General features: G+C 44.7%; 1 protein-coding gene and 1 pseudogene across 3 annotated transcripts in view; one reads left to right on the top strand and one right to left on the bottom strand.

Moving 5' to 3' along the window:
- Window positions 1–5,720: 5,720 nt before the first annotated feature.
- Window positions 5,721–20,962, top strand: part of FLYWCH1 (FLYWCH-type zinc finger 1) — a 32,218-nt gene continuing 16,976 nt past the window's right edge. For all 3 annotated transcript variants that reach the window (XM_028145706.2, XM_028145709.2, XM_028145707.2), the window contains exons 1-2: window positions 5,721–6,040; window positions 7,929–8,045. The gene's annotated coding sequence lies outside the window, so the exon portion shown is untranslated. The remainder of the gene's footprint in view (window positions 6,041–7,928; window positions 8,046–20,962) is intronic.
- Window positions 19,843–20,350, bottom strand: LOC114231589 (ubiquitin-40S ribosomal protein S27a-like; annotated as a pseudogene).

Genomic DNA, 20,962 nt, shown 5'->3' on the forward strand with positions numbered 1-20,962 from the left:
CCTATCATGAGCAGGTTGTAAGAATTCCAGGATTCTGGGTCCTTTGAGGCCCAACTCCAACCCCACCAGCCCTCACATGGTCCTTCCCCGGGGCTGCCTGGACTGGGCGATCTTTCACACTCAGGGGGGCTCTCGAGGGCCTCCATCCCCCAGACCCTCACACCCCGGGACTCCTTCGATCTGGAAATCTAGCCCCTGGCCAAGAGACTAGGTGGGTCTCTGAGGTTCCCTTCCTTCTGCCATGGTCTGAAAGGGGCAGTGGGACCCCCAGCCCTGACCCCCCAGGAAGCTGATCCAGCCACCTCCCTGACTCCCTCCAGGGCCTGTCCCCTTGCTGGAGCCTCAGGAGGCTCACCTCCTCCAGGCAGCCACATGGGACTGAGAGCCCCTTGCACAGGGGCTCTGCCATCACTGCAGCCCAGGGTTCTGCTGAGCGGGGGCTGCAGTCTGGGGGTGGGGTCCCTGGTAAGTGTGTGGTGCTCCCATCATGTTCCTTCTAGGTCGGTTGGGGGCTGAGAGAGATGACCAGGAGCCTGAACCCCTCCCTAGCCCCTGGGTGCTGCTTCTGCTGGAGGAGGGAGTGGAGGAACTCCAGTCTCCTCCAACCAGAGGTCAGGGTCCCCTGGAGGCCCCCAGCCTCAGTTGCTTCACCGCAAGTGGCCCTCATTATTTGAAAACTGCCACTGGGCACAAGGAAATCGCTTGTTTTTTAGAAAAATATATTTTTATTGATTTCAGAGAGAGATAGGAGCATCAATGATGAGAGAATCATTGATTGGCTGCCTCCTGCATGCCCCCACACTGGACATTGAGCCTGAAACCCAGGCATGTGCCCTGACTGGGGATCCAACCGTGACCTCCTGGTTCATAGGTCGACGCTCAATCACTGAGCTACGCCGACTGGGCTTACTAGTATTTGTAAAATAGAGTTTAGAGACCTTATGTTTTAAAACACCATTTTCTAAATGTAATCAATAGCTATTGACATCATCTTAGGAGAGCTAGTTGCTCAGCACGTTTTCCTTGCCAGCTCTCCATTTCTCTATTTTATTTTTACAGCATGTTTGTCTGTAACATTTATATCCTGCAACCATAATTTGAGATGTTCTTTTGTCTTAATTCTAGATTTAAATAGGTTCCCCTTACCCACCAATGCCTCCTTTCCTCCGTTCTGAGTCATCCTTTAGGGGGGCAGGTTTTGCCTGATGGTAAGAACGTAGGAGGAGTTGCTCAGGATCTAACACCCGGGAGAAGGAGTGAAGAAGAGGAGGAGAGGAGAGGGGGCAGGCAAGGCGTGACTGCATCCCACTCAGCCTGATGTCCAGGCAGTCCCAGCCTGGGCGGGTCAGAGAGGAATGCCCCGGCCTGCCCACTCCCCGAACTTCAGTGTGGCATTATTGACCCCTCCTGCTGCTGCCAGGGAGCTGCAGGCTGAGTGGACACTCACGTCCCCAGTGAGGGGCCTGGCTGACTTGGGGGCCCCGGGAGGCTGTTTGAGGGCACAGCGAAGGCCCCTCTCCCTCCTGAGTGGCCGTCATCTGCCTGGAAGGTGTTCAGCACCACGGGTCAGGGAGCCTCTGCTGAGCCAAGCCGGGGACACACACTAGGGCCAGCAGTGTCAAGATTTTCTTTAGTTTGAAACATTTCAAGTTCGTATACTAGTGTCAAAGCTAAAGGAGCAGTTCAGGGGACCTGGTGTAACTCACCTAGGCTCCCCTCATTTCTACCCCCTTTCCTCTCTCTCCTGCACTTCCTGGCTCCTTCACTTCTTGAAAACCTTAAAGTCTGTCCAGGACAGGGTGCCTGGGATCTAGTGATAAACAAGTCGCAGCGCTGGCCTCCCAGGGCTAGACAGGAAACACGGAACTTCCTGACTGGTAAGTCCACGAAAGCTGGGGCAAAGGGCTGCCCACGGTGTCTGACAGGGGCCTGGCTCCAGGGGCTCACGGAGGGCAGCCTGAGAAAGCCCCTAGAGGGAGTTGAAGGGTGAGGATAGTGCGGGGGAGGGTTGAGCCCAGGGCCCGGATGGAGCCGGGCAGGAAGACCAATAGGCAGGAATGGTGAGCAGATGTGGGTGGCGCAGGGCCTGGAGGCCACAGTGGGGGTTTCAGATTCATCACAGGTTGGGAGGTCGGGGACGGATTCATGAAGAGGAGGGACATGGTCAGCATCATTACACAAAACTGCCCCCGGGGCCATGAGGACGGACTGGTAGGGTCCAAAGTGGGGGCTGGAAAGTCACTGAGGAGGACAGGGCATGAGGGGGAGAGTACCAGCCTTCCCAGCTGAGGGATGACAGTGCCACCTACCAGGATGGTAATCCAAGGAGAAGGGTCAGGGGAAAGTGACCCATTCTGGTCATATGGGAGGCAACCTATGGATGTTTCTTACGGGGTATTTCTCTCTCCTGTACTCTCTGTCTATATCTATCTATCTATCTATCTATCTATCTATCTATCTATATCTATATCTATATATCTATATCTATATCATCTATATATCTATATCTATATCTATATCTATATCTATATGTATTTTAAATCCTCACCCAAGGATATTTTCCATTGACTTTTAGAGAGAGTGAAAGGAGAGGGAAAGACAGAGAGAAACATCAATGTGAGAGAAACACATCCATGGGTTGCCTCCTGCACGGGCCCCAAAGGGCCTTTGATCGTGTTAACGTAAAAACCATTCAACCCTGTAAAGAATTTTGTGAGTTTATTTGAGCCAAACTGTCGACAATTGCCAGGAAGAATCTCAACAGATTGGGATATGCTCCAGAGAATGGGGAGTTCATACTTTGTGTTTTTTGTTTTGTTTTAATATATATTTTTATTGATTTCAGAGAGGAAGGGAGAGGGAGAGAAAGAAACATCAATGATGAGAGAGAATCATCGATTGGCTGCCTCCTCCACGCCCCCTGCGGGGGATTGAGCCGGAAACCCCAGGCATGTGCCCTTGGCCGGAATTGAACCTGGGAACCTTCTGTCCACAGGCTGAAGCTCTATCCACTGAGCCAAAAAACGGTTAGGGCCATACTATGTTTTTATAAATTACCATCAAAAGGAAAATACGTGAGGGAGTTACATGAAATTCATTGGTGATAGATTAGGGAGGTGGGAGAAAGCAACGCGGGGGAACCTCTGGGCTAGGATAAAAAGTGAGATGATGGACACACGCTTCTTTTACGTAGATGGATACAGGGTAGTTACATAGTTAACAGTTGATGATTAACATGATAATAACAATGAGGGAGTGCCATTTGTTGTGCCCTTAGGGGTCCGGAAAAAGGGAAGTTACAAGTTACCCAGACATTTCACAGGTCTTTCATTATAGATGCAAAAAGACAAAAGGCTCAGCAAAGGATCTTTGTCAGGGAAAATACTGGCCTAGGACAGGACTACACACCATAACCTGCTTGTAGTTAAAGATTTAATTTTCAGACCATCCTTCCTGGTTATTTTAGGCCTTGAGTTTACACAACCGCCGTGCAGGCCTTCCCTGAACTGGTCAGGTTAGCATCCCGCCCCTTTCGTGCACAACCAGAATGGAACCCGGGATCCTCTGGTTTGGTCCGCAGGCACAAGCTCTACTCATTGAGCAAACCCGGCTAGGGCTAAATTTTGGGCATATATATCCATTCTTCCTCGGGTGAGGATTAGAAAAACGGAAATAATAGCACCCAAAACTTATGCGTGTTTTCTCCTTGGGGTTGCATTTCCCTTGGTTGCTTCCCAGAGATGTCATGGGACCCCAGGTTCCCCATCCGCCGCGACTTTGCCGGGCAGCCCAGAGTGGGGGGAGCGGGCGGGAGGCGGGGAGGGCGCGCTGACTCAGCGGAGATCCAGGCGCCTCCCCAACACCCGGGCCGGGAGGACCGCTGTTCCGCAGTCTCAGTCCAAGACGCACCCCCGCACCTTGAGGGTCGGGCAGCGGCTCTAAGGGGCCTCCTGCAGGGGGAGGGGGTGGGCGATGGCCCGGCAGATGGCCCCAATACCGGGAGAATGAGGGCGAAATCCTAACTCCTTGTCATTTTACGACCTAAAGTCTAGCACAAATTGCAGCCACCCCTCCTCCCCGTTTTATTTCCCCCATAGCAATTTTTAAAATTTTTTAAAATTTAAAATGTATCTTTCATTTACAGTTTACATTCAATAAGCGCGTACTATTTCTAAGACAGACCATTAACCCAGTGTTTGTATCTCCTGCTTCTGCCCCGCCCCCATAACAGAAGCTCAATGAACGTCTCCAAGGAGCGGAGCTTTGTGGATGGTGGTCTCTGAGGTGCGGGGTGTGGAGGGGTGCAGGGCGCGAAGGACGGGTGGAGGGCAGAGATCGGAGTTGGGCGGAGCACAGGTGCGAGAGGAAGACCTGGAGGTGCGGGCGGGAGGCAGAGGCCTGACAATGTCGGGGGTTGGAAAGGGTGCGGGAGAACGCGGGGGAGAAGGAGACGCCATAGAGCACGCGGAGGGTGCGGAGAATGTGGAAACCAGGAGCGGGCCGGAGACCCAGGGTCGGAGGGCCCCATGGGCCCTGGACCTCCACCTGCCGGCCGCCAGGGGGCGCTCCCGGCAGCTGCTTCCGAGCGACGCGAGCGAGGCGGAGGGAAGGGGTGTCGGAAGAGCGAGGAATTTGTTAGAGAAAAGCAGCGTCTTCAGTCTGCCAACTCCGAGGCCGGGGACGCGCTGCTGGAAGACTGGGGGTCCTGGCGGGCAGAGGGAGGGAGGGGTCCCAAGGGGCTGGGGAGGGTTGCGGTGAACGAGGGTCCGGGACACCGAGCAGGAGGGGAGGCGAGGCACGTTGGGACGACATGCAGGAGCTTCGAGTCCGGGGCCGCTCCTGCGGCCACGCGCCAGGTGCCCACGCAGCTCCCCACGCCGGGCCAGTCCCGGTCCCCACAGCGGGGTGGTCGGAGAACGACAAGTGTCCAGTGGCTGTGCGAAGGGAGACCGCTGGACGGATGGACGAGGTCGGGACCAAAGGGCCAAGGCTGGACCGATGGGCGCGAGAGGGACCGATGCGGAATAGGTGCTTTCCTCCCCGGATGTCAGAGGGGTGGATATTTTTGTTTGTCTGACGTTTTATTTTGACATAATTCCACGCCTATAGAGAAGTTTCAAGAAGTGTACAAAGGATTCCCATGTATTCTTCACCAGGTTCCCCAAATGTTAGGAATGATGCCAGCCACAACAGCAATATTTATATAGATTTAGAAACGAAATGTCCAATAGGAAAACAAATTATATAGGCAACCACATGTAAAATAAGCTTATAGTATATATTTTAGTTGGCTACCTACTATAAGAAAGAGCTTTTCTTCTCCCCCATTACTTATTTACATCGGTATTGACTCAGATTCTTACTTTATTCAAGGCTATAATCCATTATTATTATTATTCATTTTGAATCTCAAATTGGCCCAGCTTGGGGCGGGGTCATTTGAAGGTTCAAGGAGGAGCATAAGACACTTCCTTCTGCTCCCCTTTGTGAGCGCGAAGTCCAGTCCCGGGGGAGGTCCGGGTTCCCAATTAACCCCGCACCCCCTCGTCTGAGACCGGCGGGCTCAGGACCCCCAGTCGCAGCCACAAGTCCTACTGGGGCTCCGCCCGGACGCCGCCCCCCAATCCTGGGCTTTCCCCGCCTCTTTCGCGAGCCCTGGCCCCGCCCCCCGCGCCGATTGGCTGGGCTGCCAGCTCCGCGCAGCGCACGGAAGACCCGGAGCAGCGGAATTCTTGTGCCCCGATGGGCTCCGCCGCCCGGGCTCCCCGGGAGCTCGCCTAGGCGTTCTCCGAGGCCGGCTCCCCCCGCCGCCCCCCGACCGGGTGACGCGCTCCCCACCACCCGTGGGACGGCGCGCGCGCGCGGGCTCGCCCCCGAGAGGGCATGTGGGGGCGGGGATCCGGAGCTCGTGTTGCGCTGGCCTGAGGGGCCTGGGCCGCAAGGTGGACGCCGTGACTGCAGCGGCCGAGGCCAAAGGACCTGCCGCGGCTCGGTCCCGGAGAAAGAGGGCCCCGCTGCCTCGCCACCCGGCCGGTGCCCGGTGAGGACGGGTACCAGCGGGTCGGGGAGGGTCCCCGGTCCCATGGCGCGGACGCGCCTCTCCCCGCGGTCCCAAGGGTTGCTGCTGCTGGGAGGAGGGGGGGTCCCCAGGCTTTGGGTACCGGCGCTTAGGCCGCCTCCTTGTCCTTCGCCCGGGATTCGCCTCTTTACTCCTCGCCCTTCCTTCCCCAACACACCCCACCCTGGGACTGAGCCCTGACACCCCACATCAGGGAGCCCCACATTTGCCCGTCTCCCCCGGCGGTGTCCACCCCACCGCACACTGCCTCCATCCTGGCACCCATCTTTGCGGCTCTGGAGGTACCAGTGAGTGACCTTGCACTTTTGCTGTTGTTGCATCCCTCCTTCCACTGTTGGTTATGTAGATTGTCCACTGTGGCTTTCAACTTCTTTTCAACTTACACTGAGAAATATATTTTACATGCAGACCCTGTGCCTGTAGATGTAGACTAATGAAAGATTACTTTAAAGGGAGATATTACCCTAACTTCACATTCCATTCCGTTCTATTCTATTCTGTTCTATTCTTTCCATTCCAGAAAACTAATGCTAACCCATGAAATTGATTCCAGGACCTAATCCCGTGTGACCGTGGTTCAAAATGCTTGTCTTAACCATTAGTCTTTCACTTCCGTTAGTCACTCCCTGCCTTTGGAGGATGCTGAGCTCCAATAATTAGAGAATCACGTGTAACCGTATTTTTTTGACATTTCTGGTTCTCAAGGCCAAAACCATTTCCAGGACTTGGTTTGGATTTTCCGGCTTGATTCAATCAGGTTTCTCTTGTTCCTCTTCCAAAAGCCCTTAGTCAGACGGGGGGAAGAGATAGTGTGCGAGGTTGGTGCTAGATTGTGGAGCTATTATAACAGAGACAGATGATATTTATTGGAGAGAGGAATGATTAAAGTTGAACTTTAGGAAGATTAACCAGTCAGCCCTGCATTGCGTAGGGAGAATTGGAAGGACCGGGAGCTAGAGGGGAAGACCATTAGGGCAGGGGTGGGGATTGAAGTCCTGAGAAGGCATGGAAGGTGGCAGGCTCCGGTGTAGAGAGAATGAGATTTGAGGACTCGTTAGGCCTGGTGAGGGAGGGGTAAAACTAGCTAAGATTCTGATGGGGGTTGGCTGTAATCTCTCTTTCTATAGGGCATCTCTAAGTTGTTTTGGAGCAGTGGTTCCCAGGGGACATTAGCAATGCTGGTTGTTGGGACTTGGGAGGTGCTCCTGGCATCTAGCAGGCCGAGGCCTGGATGCTTGTTAAATATCCTTCATTGCCCAGGACAGCTCCCACAACAAAGAATTATCTGGTGCAAAATACCAATGGTGCTGAGCTTGAGAAGCCCTGCCTTAGAATAGCACTTCTTAATCTTGAGCACTGCCACCTTCAAGCTCCCCCGAGAATAATGCCTATATACTCCGAGAGTGGTGCATATAGTCAGAGGAGGGTTCTTGGGCCAGCCGGTGTGCACCTGTAACCTACATAGCTCATCAGTAGGGGAAGGTGGGAGGGCAGCAATTGGAATCATCCAGGAGCTTTTTAAAACAGTTGATTCTAGAGAGAGGAAAGGAAAGAGAAAGAAGCATCGATTCGTTGTCCCACTATGTATTCACTGGTTGATTCTTGTATGTGCCCTGACCTGGGATCGAACCCAAAACCTTGGCCTATCAGGCTGATGCTCTAACCAACTGAGCTACCTTGCCAGGGCTCATCCAGGAGCTTTTTCAAACATCATTCTCTCTTCCCTTCCTACTCTTCAGGACCCCTATTGGGGCCTGTACAAAGAATTCCTTGTTCTTGTGCAGTGGTGTACAGTTTATAGAAGAATTTGACATACACTCTCTCATCTGCCACTTTTCCTGTTTCACAGGAGAAACCAGCTCAGAGAATTGGTGGGATTTGCCCCAGGTCTCCCACCCAGCACGCCAGCGCCAAGGACCTGGGTGTTGGCACCTGAGGATGGTGGTTGTCGCTCTCCTGTATTAAGGTAATTCTGTTGATCCACCCTCAACTGCTGAGCCAGGCTCTGCCTTTCAAGATCTTATTGATTAGGGCTTGGACCCAGGGATGTCTCCTAGGCGTTGGGTTTACACTGAGCCCTTTGTAACCACCAGCAGGACAGCATTATCAAAACAGGCAGTCTAAATACTGCCTTCAAATTGCTCTGTACCTCAGTTTTGGGGGAAGGGGAGAGAGGATAAGAGAGTGATCAACCATAAATTGTGAAGCTATAGCCCTAACTGGTTTGGCTCAGTGGATAGAGCGTCGGCCTGCAGACTCAAGGGTCCCAGGTTCGATTCCAGTCAAGGGCATGTACCTTGGTTGTGGGCACATCCCCAGTGGGGAGTGTGCAGGAGGCAGCTGAATCGATGTTTCTCTCTAATCGATGTTTCTGGCTCTCGATCCCTCTCCTTTCCTCTCTGTAAAAAATCAATAAAATACATGTTCAAAAATAAAAATAAATAAATAAATTGTGAAGCTCTTGAACTTTCCATTTACATCTGCCTGACTTAAAAACATTCCAGACACTCAAGAAATCCCTATTGAGTAAAAATTAAATACTACAAAATAAACATTAGGGCCCAAGTATTTACCTCAACACCATGACCATCCAAAGTAAAAAAAATGTGAGTCCACTAGGATAAATATACATATGTATAACAAATAAAGTTTTATATGATAATGCTCATTTTTATTACATGCAGTAGAGATTGGTATAGCTGATGTAATTTTTTAAATTGCTGACTGGAACCCAAAGATATTAAGACCAATGACCAGGGCAATGTAAAAAGCAGAGCCTTAGACCAAAACAAGAGAAATAAAACTCATAATTCCATACAGATATGAAATGAACACATGTGAAAGCTTTTACTCAACTCCTGAATCAAACCAGTAAGATCTTACAGCCAGTTTGCAAGAGAACCCAAGGAAGATTCTAGAAGACTACAGATCAGGAATATTGAAATGGATGTGCAGGTGGAGGCAAAACCTTCACAAAAAATTCTTCTACAGTCGGAAGAATCATTTACATGTCCATATTTATTTACGTGGAGAGAGGGGATTTATTGTCTATAGACTATCAGTTCCTAGTTCTCATTATTCTCTATAATGTGTAGAGTCGTAAAAATAGCTCAAAGGTACTGAAAGGCTAGATTTATATAACCTGGAAGGGTGTGTTCTAGACAATGCATAGTTTTCCACTGAAGAACAAATTTGATAATGAAATAAGGCTGGTCTCATTAGCTTTGGCTTGATTATTTGCCTAGGTGCAGTAAGTGTGTTAATTTACCATATAGGCTTTCTTGAGTTTGCTTTGCTGGAAATCTTCATAAGGAATCTCAGATTGAATGTTTAAAAATCTGGTATTTGCTCTCCTGAGGTATGGAAGCCATTCCCAGGAAGCTCTACCCACCAGAATTTACCTGAACTACTTATAAATTTGCTCAAGTTCCTCTCCTCTTAAAGTTCCCACAATACCCCAAAGTATCTGAAACTTGTTAGATTGTTAAAGGATCATTTTTAAAAAGATGAAATCATGGCTCTCCCACTGATATAAAGTAAACACATTAATGAGGAAACCTGTAGAGTATGACATATTTTTTTATGTTTTTTATTGATTTTAGAGAGCGAGGAAGGGAGAGGGTTAGAGAGAGAAAAATTGATGAGAGAAACATTGATTGGCTGCTGCCTGCACACCCCCCACTGGGGAATTGAGCCCGCAACCTGGGCATGTGCCCTGACTGGGAATCAAACCACTAATCTCTTGGTTCATGGGTCGACACTCAACCACTGAGCCACACTGGCTGGGCCAGTGTGACAGATTTAAATGAGATAATATACGTAAAACATTTCCTGTGGTGCCCGGCAGAAAGAAAACCTCAGGTCTTTCTTAAGTTGGTCACTTGGCTGTAGACCACTTACTTCTCAAGGGCATCTATTCCATTGTGTCTGAAAGCACAGTCTACAATCTACTAGTACTTGTTCAAAATGCAGATTCTTGTTAAAAATCCAGATTCTTGAACCCCTCTCCAAAATTTTGGGTGTGGAATCTAGGCACCTGCATTTTTTTTTTCTTTTTGAGAGAGGAGGGGGAGAGAGAGAAACATCAGGTAGTTGCCTCCTGCACTCTTCCAACCTGGGATTGAATCCCCAACCTGGGGATGTGCCTGGACCAGGAATTGAACCTGGGACCTTTTGGTGTATGGGAAGATGCTCCAACCAGCTGAGCCACACTGACCACCTGCACTCTTATCAAGAGCCCTGAGTAATTCTTATGGAGACCAGAATTACACATACAAATAATTAAAAGTTGTATGTAAACTATACTTAGCTTCATTATGTGGATGTTCTCTTTCTATTCTATTTCATTTTTTAAAAATTAAATCTTTATTGTTGAAAGTATTACATATGTCCCCCTTTTTCCTCCATTGACCCCTTCTAGCCTGCCCCCACCCCAGGCCTTCACCACCCTATTGTCTGTGTCCATGGGTTATGCATGTATGCATACAAGTTCTTCGGTTGATCTCTTCCCACCCACCCACCCTCCCCCTTCTTCCCTCTGAGATTCCCCAGTCTGTTCAATGCTTCTATGTCTCTGGATCTATTTTGTCCATCAGTTTATTTTGTTCATTAGATACCACATATGAGTGAGATCATGTGATACTTGTCTTTCTCTGACTAGCTTATTTTGCTTAGCATAATACTTTCCAGGTCCCTCCATGCTGTCTCAAAGGGTAAGAGATCCTTTTTTTTTTTTTTACTACTGCATAGTTCCATGATGTAAATGTACCACAGCTTTTTTATCCACTCATCTACTGATGGGCAGTTGGGCTGTTTCCAGATCTTAGCTATTATAAACTGCACTGCTGTAAACATAGAGGTGCATACATTCTTTCTGATTGGTGTTTCGGGTTTCTTATGATATATTCCTAGAAGTGGGATCACTGGATCAAATGGCAGGGATTTTTTCAGAAAACTCCATACTGTTTTCCATAATGGCTGCACCAGTCTGCATTCCCACCAGCAGTGCACTAGGGTTCCCTTTTTTCCACATCCTTGCCAGCACTTGTCATTTGTTGATGGTAGCCATTCTGATTGGTGTGAGGTGATACCTCATTGTCATTTTAATTTGCATCTCTCTGATGACCAGTGACTTTGAGCATTTTTCCGTATGCCTCTTGGCCATCTATATGTCCACTTTGAAGAAGTGTCTATTTAGGTCTTTTGCCCATTTTGAAAAATACATATATATATATATATTTATATATATTTTATTGAATTCAGAGAGGGAGAGGGAGAGCGATATAGAAACATCAATGATGAGATGATGCATGCCCCCTACTGGGGATTGAGCCCACAACCCAGGCATGTGATGTGCCCTTGACCAGAATTGAACCAGGGACCCTTCAGTTCACAGGTTGATGCTCTATCCACTGAGCCGAACCAGCTAGAGCTGTCCATTTTTTAATTGAATTGTTTGTCTTCCTTTTGTTAAGTTGTATAAGTTTCTTATATATTTTGGATATTAAACCTTTATCAGATGTATCTTTGCCAAATATGTTCTCCTATACAATGGGCTCCCTTTTCGTTTTGTTGTTCAGAAGCTTTTTATTTTGATGTAGTCCCATGTGTTCATTTTCTCCTTAGTTTCCATTGCCCCTAGGAGATGTTCTGCAAACATATTGCTACAAGAGATGTCTGAGATTTTGCTGCCTATGGTTTCTTCTAGGATTTTTATGGTTTCACAATGTACATTTAAGTCTTTTATCCATTTTGAGTTTATTCTTATGTATGGTGTAAGTTGGTGGTCTAGTTTCTTTTCTTTTTTCTTTTTTTTTCTTTGGCATGTATCTGTCCAATTTTTTCAACACCATTTATTGAAGAGACTGTCTTGACTCGATTGTTTGTTCTTGCCTCCTTTGTCAAATATTAATTGGGTCAATTTCTGGGGTCTCTGTTCTTTTCTATTGATTTATATGCCTGGTCTTGTGCCAGTATCAGTGGCTTTGTAGTGTAACTTGATATCTGGTATTGTGATCCTTCCAACTTTGTTCTTCTTTCTCAAGATTGCTGTGGCTATTAGGGGTCTTTTTTGGTTCCATGTAAGTTTTTGTAGTATTTGTTCTAGATCTGTGAAATATGCTGTTGGTATTTTAATAGGGATTGCACTGAATCTGTAGATTGCCTTGGGTAGTATGGACATTTTAATGATGTTAATTCTACCAGTCCACAAACACGGTATATCCTTCCATTTGTTTATATCTTCCTCTATCTCTTTTTCAATGTCCTATAGTTTTCCAAGTAAAAGTCTTTTACCTCCTTGGTTAAGTTTATTTCTAAGTATCTTAATTTTTTTATTACATTGGTAAATGGGATTGTTTGTTTAGTTTCTTTTTCTGAGAATTCATTATTGGTGTATAAAAATGCCATCGATTTCTGGGTGTTAATTTTGTATCCTGCTACATTGCTGAATTCCTTTACTAAATCTAGTACTTTTTTGGTGGAGTCTTTAGGATTTTCTATGTACAATATCATGTCATCTGCGAATAATGACAGTTTTACTTTCCCCTTTACATCCAATTTGGATGCCTTTTATTTCTTCTTCTTATCTGATTGCTGTGGCTAGGACTTCCAGTACTATATTGAATAAGAGTGGTGAAAGTAGACATCCCTGTCTTGTTCCTGTTCTTAGGGAAAATGGTTTTAGTTTTTGCCCATTGAGTATGATGTTCGCTGTAGGTTTGTCATATATAGTCTTTATCATGTTGAGGTATGATCCCTCTATTTCCACTTTGCTGAGAGTTTTTATCAAAAATGAGTGCTGGATTTTGTCTAATGCTTTTTCTGCATCTATTGATATGATCATGTGATTTTTTTCTTTCAGTTTGTTTAAGTGATGTATCACATTTATTGATTTGTGAATATTGTACCAGCCTTGCATCCCTGGAATAAATCCCACTTGGTAATGGTGTATGATTTTTTAATATATTGCTGGATCCGATTTGCTAATATTTTGCTGAGGATTTTAACATCTATGTTCATCAGAGATATTGGCCTGTAATTCTCTTTCTTTGTAATGTGTGTTTTTTTTTAAATATTTTTATTGATTTCAGAGAGGAAGGGAGAGGGAGAGAGAGATAAAAACATCAATGATGAGAAAGAATCATTGATCAGCCGCCTCCTGCCCGCCCCCTACTAGTGATTGAGCCCACAACCTGGGCATGTGCCCTTGACTTGAATTGAACCCAGGACCCTTCAGTCCACAGGCCAACACTCTATCCACTGAGCCAAATAGGCTAGGGCTTTGTAGTGTCTTTATCTGGTTTTGGAATTAGGATAATGCTGGCCTCATAAAAAGAGCTTGGAAGTGTTTCTTCCTCTTGGATTTTTTGGAATAGTTTGAGGAGGATAGGTGTTAATTCTTCTTTGAATGTTTGGTAAAACTCCCCTGTGAAGCTATCTGGGAGGTTTATTATTATTATTATTATTATTATTATTATTATTACTGCTTCCATTTCATCAGTTGTTATTAGCCTATTCAGGTTTTCTGATTCTTCCTGATTCAGTTTTGGGAGATTGTATTTTTCTAGGAATTTGTTCATTTCATCCATGTTGTCCAGCTGTTGGCATATAGTTAGTTGTTCATAGTATTTTCTTACAATCCTTTGTATTTCTGTGGTGTCAGTGATTACTTCTCCATTTTTGTGTCTGATTTTATTTATTTGGGTCCTCTTCGTTTCTGGAAATGGTTCATCAATCTTGTTTATCTTTTCAAAGAATCAGCTCTTGGTTTCATTAATTTGTTTTTAGTCTCTATGTCATTTATTTTTGCTCTAATTTTTATTATTTCCTTCCTTCTACTTACTCTGGGCTTTTCTTGTTGTTCTCTTTCTAGGTCTTTAAGTTATAGGGTTAAAGAGTTTATTATTAATTTTTCTTGTTTTTTGAGGTAGGCCTGTTGCTATGAACTTCCCTCTCAGGACTGCTTTTGCTGTGTCCCAGAGATTTTGGGCTGTGTGTGTTCATTTTCACTTGTTTCCAGGAAGTTTTTTTATTTCTTGAGTTCATTGGTAACCCATTCATTGTTTAATAACATGCTATTTAGCCTCCATGTATTTGAATGTTTTTGAGTGTTTTTACTGTAGTTGATTTCTAATTTCATTGTGATCTGAGAAGATGCTTGATATGATTTAAATCTTCTTGAACTTGGAGAGACTTGTTTTGTATCCTAACATGTGGTCTATCTTTGAGAATGACCCATGTGCACTAGAGAAATAGGTATATTCTACAGCTTTGTGGTGAAATGGTCTATAAATATCAATTAAATATCTATCTAATTCAATGTGTAAATTAGATTCACACATTCTTAATTTTTTCTCTAGAATATTTATCCAGTGACGTCAGCAGGGTGTTAAAGTCCCCTACTATGACTGTATTGTTGTCTATTTCCCTTCAAGTCCTCTAGAAGTTTTTTTTATATATTTAGGTGCTCCTATATTGGGTGCATATATGTTTACCAGGGTTATATCCTCTTGTTGGATTGATCCCTTTAGTATTATGTAGTGGCCTTTGTTGTCTCTTAAGATGGCCTTCATTTTAAAGTCTATTTTGTCAGATCTGAGTATAGCTGCCACAGCTTTTTTTGGTTTCCATTTACATGGGAAATTTTTTTACATCCTTTCACTCTCATCCTTTGTGAGTCTTTTGTTTTGAGGTGGATCTCTTGTAGACAGCATATAATTGAGTCATGTTTTTGTATTCATTCAGCTACCCTATGTCTTTTGATTGGAGCATTTAATCCATTTACGTTTAAGGTTATTATTAATAGGTACTTATTTATTGCCATTTTATTTTATTTATTTATTTATTTATATTTCTTTTATTGATTTCAGAGAGGAAGGGAGAGAGAGAGAGATAGAAACATCAGTGATGAGAGAGAATCATTGACTGGCTGCCTCCCATACACCCCCTACTGGGGATCGAGCCTGCAACCCAGGCATGTGCCCTTGGCCAGAATCGAACCTGGGACCCTTCATTCTGCAGGTTGATGCTCTATCCACTGAGCCAAGCCAGCCAGGGCTTTATTGCCATTTTAATTCTGTATGTCCATGTTTCTCTCTCTTCCTGTTTTTTCTCATTACAGCAGTCCTTTTAGCATTTCTTGAAGTGCTGGTTTGGTGGTGATAAACTCTTAGTAATCTTGGTTTTAGATCCTTGCTTTTCATTACTTTGAATACCTCATGACATTCCCTTATGGCCTGTAGGGTTTCTGATGAGAAATCAGCTGACAGCCTATGGGAGCTCCTTTGTAGGTAACAAATTGCTTTTCTCTTGCTGCCTTTAAGATTCTCTCTTTGTCTAATTTTTGGCATTTTAATTGTAATGTATTTGGGCATGGGCCTGTTTGGGTTCTTCTTCTTTTTCTTTTTTTAATATATTTTTATTGCTTTCAGAGAGGAAGGGAGAGGGAGAGAGCTAGATAGAAATATCAATGATGAGAGAGAATCATTGATTGACTGCCTCTTGCACGCCCCCTACTGGAGATAAAGCCCGCACGCCCAGCATGTGCCCTTGACAGGAATCGAACTTGGGACCCTTCAGTCCGCAGGCCAATGCTCTATCCACTGAGCCAAATCGGCTAGGGCTGTTTGGGTTCTTCTTGCTTGGGACTCTCTGTGCCTCGTTGGACTTGTGTCATTTTTTCCTTCACCAGGTTAGGGAACTTTTCTGCCATTATTTCTTCAAACATGTTCTCTATCCCTTGCTCACTTTGTTTTCCTTCTGGCACTCTCATTATGCGAATATTGTTACCTTTCAAGTTGTCCTAGAGCTCCCTTAAGCTATCCTCCTATTTTTTCTTTGTTTTTTTCTTTTTGGTTTCTCTGATTAAGTAATTTTTTTCTACCCTGTCTTCTAATTCACTGATCTGATCCTCGGTTTCCCCTAATTTGCTGTGCATTCCTTCCAATGTGTTCTTTTTAAAAAAAAAATTTTTTTTTTTATTGATTTTAGAGAAGAAGGAAGAGGGAGAGAGAGAAAGAAACATCAATGATGAGAGAGAATCATTGATTGGCTGCCTCCTGCACACAACCCACTGGGGATTGAGCCCACAACCCGGGCATGTGCCCTTGACCAGTAATCAAACCTGGGACCCTTCATTCTGCAGGCTGACACTCTATCCACCGAGCCAAACCAGCTAGGGCTCCAATGTGTTCTTTGTTAGTGCTGTGTCATTCTTTATTTCCAACTTGTCTGATAAATTTCTTATCTCCATTTTATTTAGCTCTTCTTCTGGAGAATTCTCTTGTTGTTTCATTTGGGGGTTGTTTTTTTGTCTCCCCATTTTGGCTGCCTGTTTGGGTTTGTGTTTATGTATTAGGTATATCTGTTAGGACTCCTCATCTCTGGTGCAGGACAATGTCAGATGCTGTTTCTGACTGGCCCTGAATCCCCTGCTTGGAGCTATCAACAATCCACAGCTTGTGGTTTACTCTGCTGGGTCTGGTTGTCTTTGGAAAGGACCAAGATGTGCCCCAGGGTCAGCTTTTCCTAGCCCTGGGCCCAGAAGGAGATCAGGCAAAGACTCAAAGCTTCCAGAGATCTGCCTCTGCCTGCAGTCTGATTGTATTCAGGTTTGATTAGCCTCAGGCTATTGATCGAAGAGTGGGGCAAGAGATCTTCCAACAGGGTGGGGCAACTGCCTCCCCCCCAGGCAAAAACTGCCTGGATAGCAAAGGTCCATGGAGAAAGATGTCCTCTGCAGCATGAGGGAATGACTCAGCACAAGAAACCAGGGTGGCTGCCTTACAAGCTCCAGCCCCAGAACCCCCAACCTGGACTCTCCTCACACAGCTCCAGTCCACTCTGCCCTCCCTCTGCCAAAGCCCAAGGTGAGTGGCTGCACACAAAATTTTGTGCATTGGCCCTTTAAGGGGGTGCCTGCATTTCCAGCCATCTCTGGATGGTGGGCAGCAACCCTGCTGCTTTTCACAACCAGATGTTCTGTAGGCACCTTTCTCAGTTCTGGTGCTCTGGGCTGGGAAGCCCAGCTTGGGGTTTAGACCCCAGAGTTCTCAATGGGAACCCCCCACAGCTGAGATATCCCTCTGGACCTTCAGGTGCTGTCTGTGGAAGCCTGGCCAGCCCTTTCGCATTTCTGCACTGCTACCAGTCTCTGTGCGGTTTCCACCTTACGCCCTTGGTTATCAGGGTTCTCTCAGCTAGTCTTCAGTTGATTTTTCAGGGTGGTTTTTCTGTATTTTAGTTGTATTTCCAGTTTGGTCCTAGGAGTGTCAGTGTAGCTTCCACTTACTCCACTGCCACTTTTAAGACCTCTATTTTATTACTTTAAAAATGTATATTTTTATTGATTTCAGAGAAGAAGGGAGAGGGAGAGAGAGATAGAAACATCAGTGATGAGAGAGAATCATTGATCAGCTGCCTCCTGCACGCCCCACACTGGGGTTCGAGCCCGAAGCCCAGGCATGTGTCCTGCCTGGAAATCGAACTGTGACCTCCTGGTTCATAGGTCGATGCTCAACCACTGAGCTACATCAGCTGGGCAGTCTTTATTTTCTTGTATTACATAGGAATGTTCCCTGTGAGTTATGGAGTTATAGAAAAAATTACTAAGCAAGGAAATACAGCTTATCTTTAGAGCATTTAATATTTTTCCACTGTAAAAAGAGTTCATGTACATTGCAAACAATTTTGAAATTTAAGGAAAAATAAATCGCTATTCTTACTACTTTTAACATTTTGAGATATTTTTTCCAGTTATTTAAGGTGTGTGTTTTTTAAGTTATGAGTAAATAAACTAAAATTAGTCAATAAATAAAAAATATGACTGGAGTCAAGAAGAGATGGAAGAAAAGTGGGTTGAAAGCTAGATCTAATGTCGTTGTCCAAATAATACTGTGGTCTTTTTTAAAAAAAACACACACATACAAAAACCTTAGCTTGGAAAAAATAATTTTTGTTGAACTTATTAATTGGGTTTTGCTTTCTAACTAGTAAGTTTTGTAAATAAAAAAAAAAAATTTTAGAAATTCTTCTTGAATTATTTTTGTAACACGTTGAAACTCCCAAATTCTTGTTTTGAAAACGCTGTGCCATGCATATAATTTTTATCAAGAATGTCGTATAGTACTTTCATTTTTAAGAGGTAACATTGCCATCTTGTGGTTTTCTAGAATATTGTTGTTGAGGATTTAGATTTTGTTTTCATAACTGTTATGGGCTTAGGTTATATAATACTTAGGGACTCCATCTGGTCTGCAGGTGGGGGCTTCCCATTCTAATGTGGAGTAAAATAGCAAACTACATGTAGAACACAATGTGTGTGCAACAGAAAATAAAGTGTTACAGGTACAAATACAAGAGTGTAAATAGCTGTGCATTCGAGTGGCAGGATTATGGGTGATTTACTACTGTTTTGTTCAGATATTAGCAACGTACAAAATATCTCAATACATAATTCATACTGCCCCTCTCCTTTGATGAAGAAACCAGGCCCAGGAGTGAGAAATCTGTTTATGATGTGTAAAACTGGTTTTTATTCAAGTGACTCTGGGCACCTGAGTCATACCTATAAGGATTTTTTTTTTAAACAACTTTATTTGGATATGATTTATATACCATACAGTTCCCCCATCTAAAGTGTACAATTCAATGTTTTGAGTGTATTCACAGTGGTGTGGAGGGCAACCATCACTACAGTCCATTTTACATTTTCATCACCCACAGAAGAACCCCACACTCCTTAGCACCGCTCCCGATTCCTCCCTGTGTTCTATGAAACCACTAATCTGCTCTCTGTCCCTATGGATTTACCTTTTCTGGACATTTCATATGAATGAATCACACAATGTGTGACCTTTTGTGCCTGGCTTTTTTCATGGAGCATCATGTTTTCAAGGTTCATCCACATTGTAATATGTGTCAGAACTGTATTCCTTTATTGCTGAGTAAATTCCACCGTACAGATAGACCACATACAGGCATGAGCAAGTGTGTCAGAGGGAGAACATGGTTTATGGATGGAGCGAGCCAGTGCTGATCCTGCATGGTGACCAAGAGGAGAATGGTGTCTGCAGAGTTCAGGGGCAGCTGCCAGATGATCAGGGTGAAAAGGAAGGGGTATGTGCTGTTCTTGCAAAATTAAATCATTAATTTTGGTTAATGTTTTAAGGAGGGGGTTTTGTTTTAGGACACAGGAGCCCTAAAAACCTTGATCATCCAAATGCAAAGAACCAGCAGAGACACAGAGATGTGGTGACCAGAGAGAGCAGAACATGAATGGTGGAGAAAGGGCCCCCCGGGGGGAGGGAGATGTGTCCAAGGAAATGGATGGAGATTGGAGACACTTCATTTTCTAAATCAGGATAAAATATATGTGTCCTCTTTATCCAGAAAGTGAGGAGTGATAAGAGCTTGTGAAGATATCTATCCCAAATGGATAAATTGTGAAACAGATAAAAGTTGTAAAATTCTGAATCATGGAGGGATACCTTTATTTAATCAGATATTAGGTAAATGGGGCATTACTACATATAATTTGTTACAGATTTATTTATTTTTTGGCGTGTGTGGTAAAATATACACAAAAAAACCCCTACAACTTAAATCATTTAAAAGTGTACAGTTCAGTGGCATTAATACTTTCACAATGTTGTGCAGCCATAACCACCATCCATCTTTTTATCATCCCAAACATCATCCGGTATCCATTACACAACACTCCCGTCCCCTATCCCCCCACCCCCTGTCAACCACCATTTGACTTTCTCTTTCTCTCTCTTTTTTTTTTTAGTTGATGTATTTAATTTACCCAAATATAATTATTTATCTTCTGGTTTGTTGAAGCAATAGGTCAGACAACATTTGCCACAATAGTGTCTGTCAAAGTGGCTGGCCATAAAAACTCCTAGCAAAAGCGTCTGATTTTGCCATTCTTATCCACTGTGTAGTATTTCAGGGCAGCCAGCTTAACCTTCTTTTTCTTACACTTATTCTTCTTGAGGGTGGCGTAAGACTTCTTCCTTTTCTAAGCAGCACCACAAAGTTTCAACACAAGGTGAAGAGTGGACTCTTTTTGAATGTTGTAGTCAGACAGTGAACATCCATCTTCCAGTTAGTTGCTTGCCAGCAAAGATCAGTCTTTGCTGACCAGGAGGAATTCCTTCCTCATCCTAGTTCTTGGCCTTTCATTTTCTGTTGTATCCAAGGGTTCAACCTCGAAAGTGATGGTCTTACCCGTTAGGATTTTCACAAAAATCTGCATATTGGCGAGGATTCCACCACAGATAGCAGATCAGCATTTTATTTTCTGTCTCTATAAACTCTGATCACTCTAGCTACATCATATACTAGTAAGTGGAATCATATAATATTTTTCCTTTTTTGACTGGCTTATTTCATGTTAGACTTTTTCAATATGTAATTCTCATTTGCTATCCTTTATACTTAATATTTCTGTTCCTTTCACTGGATTACCAGCCCTTTAATGTAATCATCTGAGGGATTAACATTTGTGTAGCATGGCACCTGGAGTTCAAAAGCACTTTGATGTTAGATATTTCAGAACCATTAGTGTTATTCATCAAAAAGTTAAAATCCATGAGGTTCAGTCACTTGCCAAGAACTGCTGTGTAATAAATGATCTCTGATCTTACTAGCTTAGATAACAGTAGCTTATTGTTGATCAGGTAACAGATAAAACTGTAAAATTCTGAATCACGGGGTGGCTGGGCTGGGCCTCTCCTGGTTTTCTCAGGCACCTTCATGTGACTTTACCCAGCTGGAGGGTGGGCGAGGCTGAACAGTGCAAGATGGTCTTCCTCCCTTCCTGGCAGTGCCCCTGGCCCCTGCGTGTGGCCTCTCCTACAGCTTCCTTCCCCATTGGCC

The sequence above is a fragment of the Eptesicus fuscus genome, chromosome 4, assembly GCF_027574615.1.
Source record: "Eptesicus fuscus isolate TK198812 chromosome 4, DD_ASM_mEF_20220401, whole genome shotgun sequence".
Taxonomy (NCBI): Eukaryota; Metazoa; Chordata; class Mammalia; order Chiroptera; family Vespertilionidae; genus Eptesicus; species Eptesicus fuscus.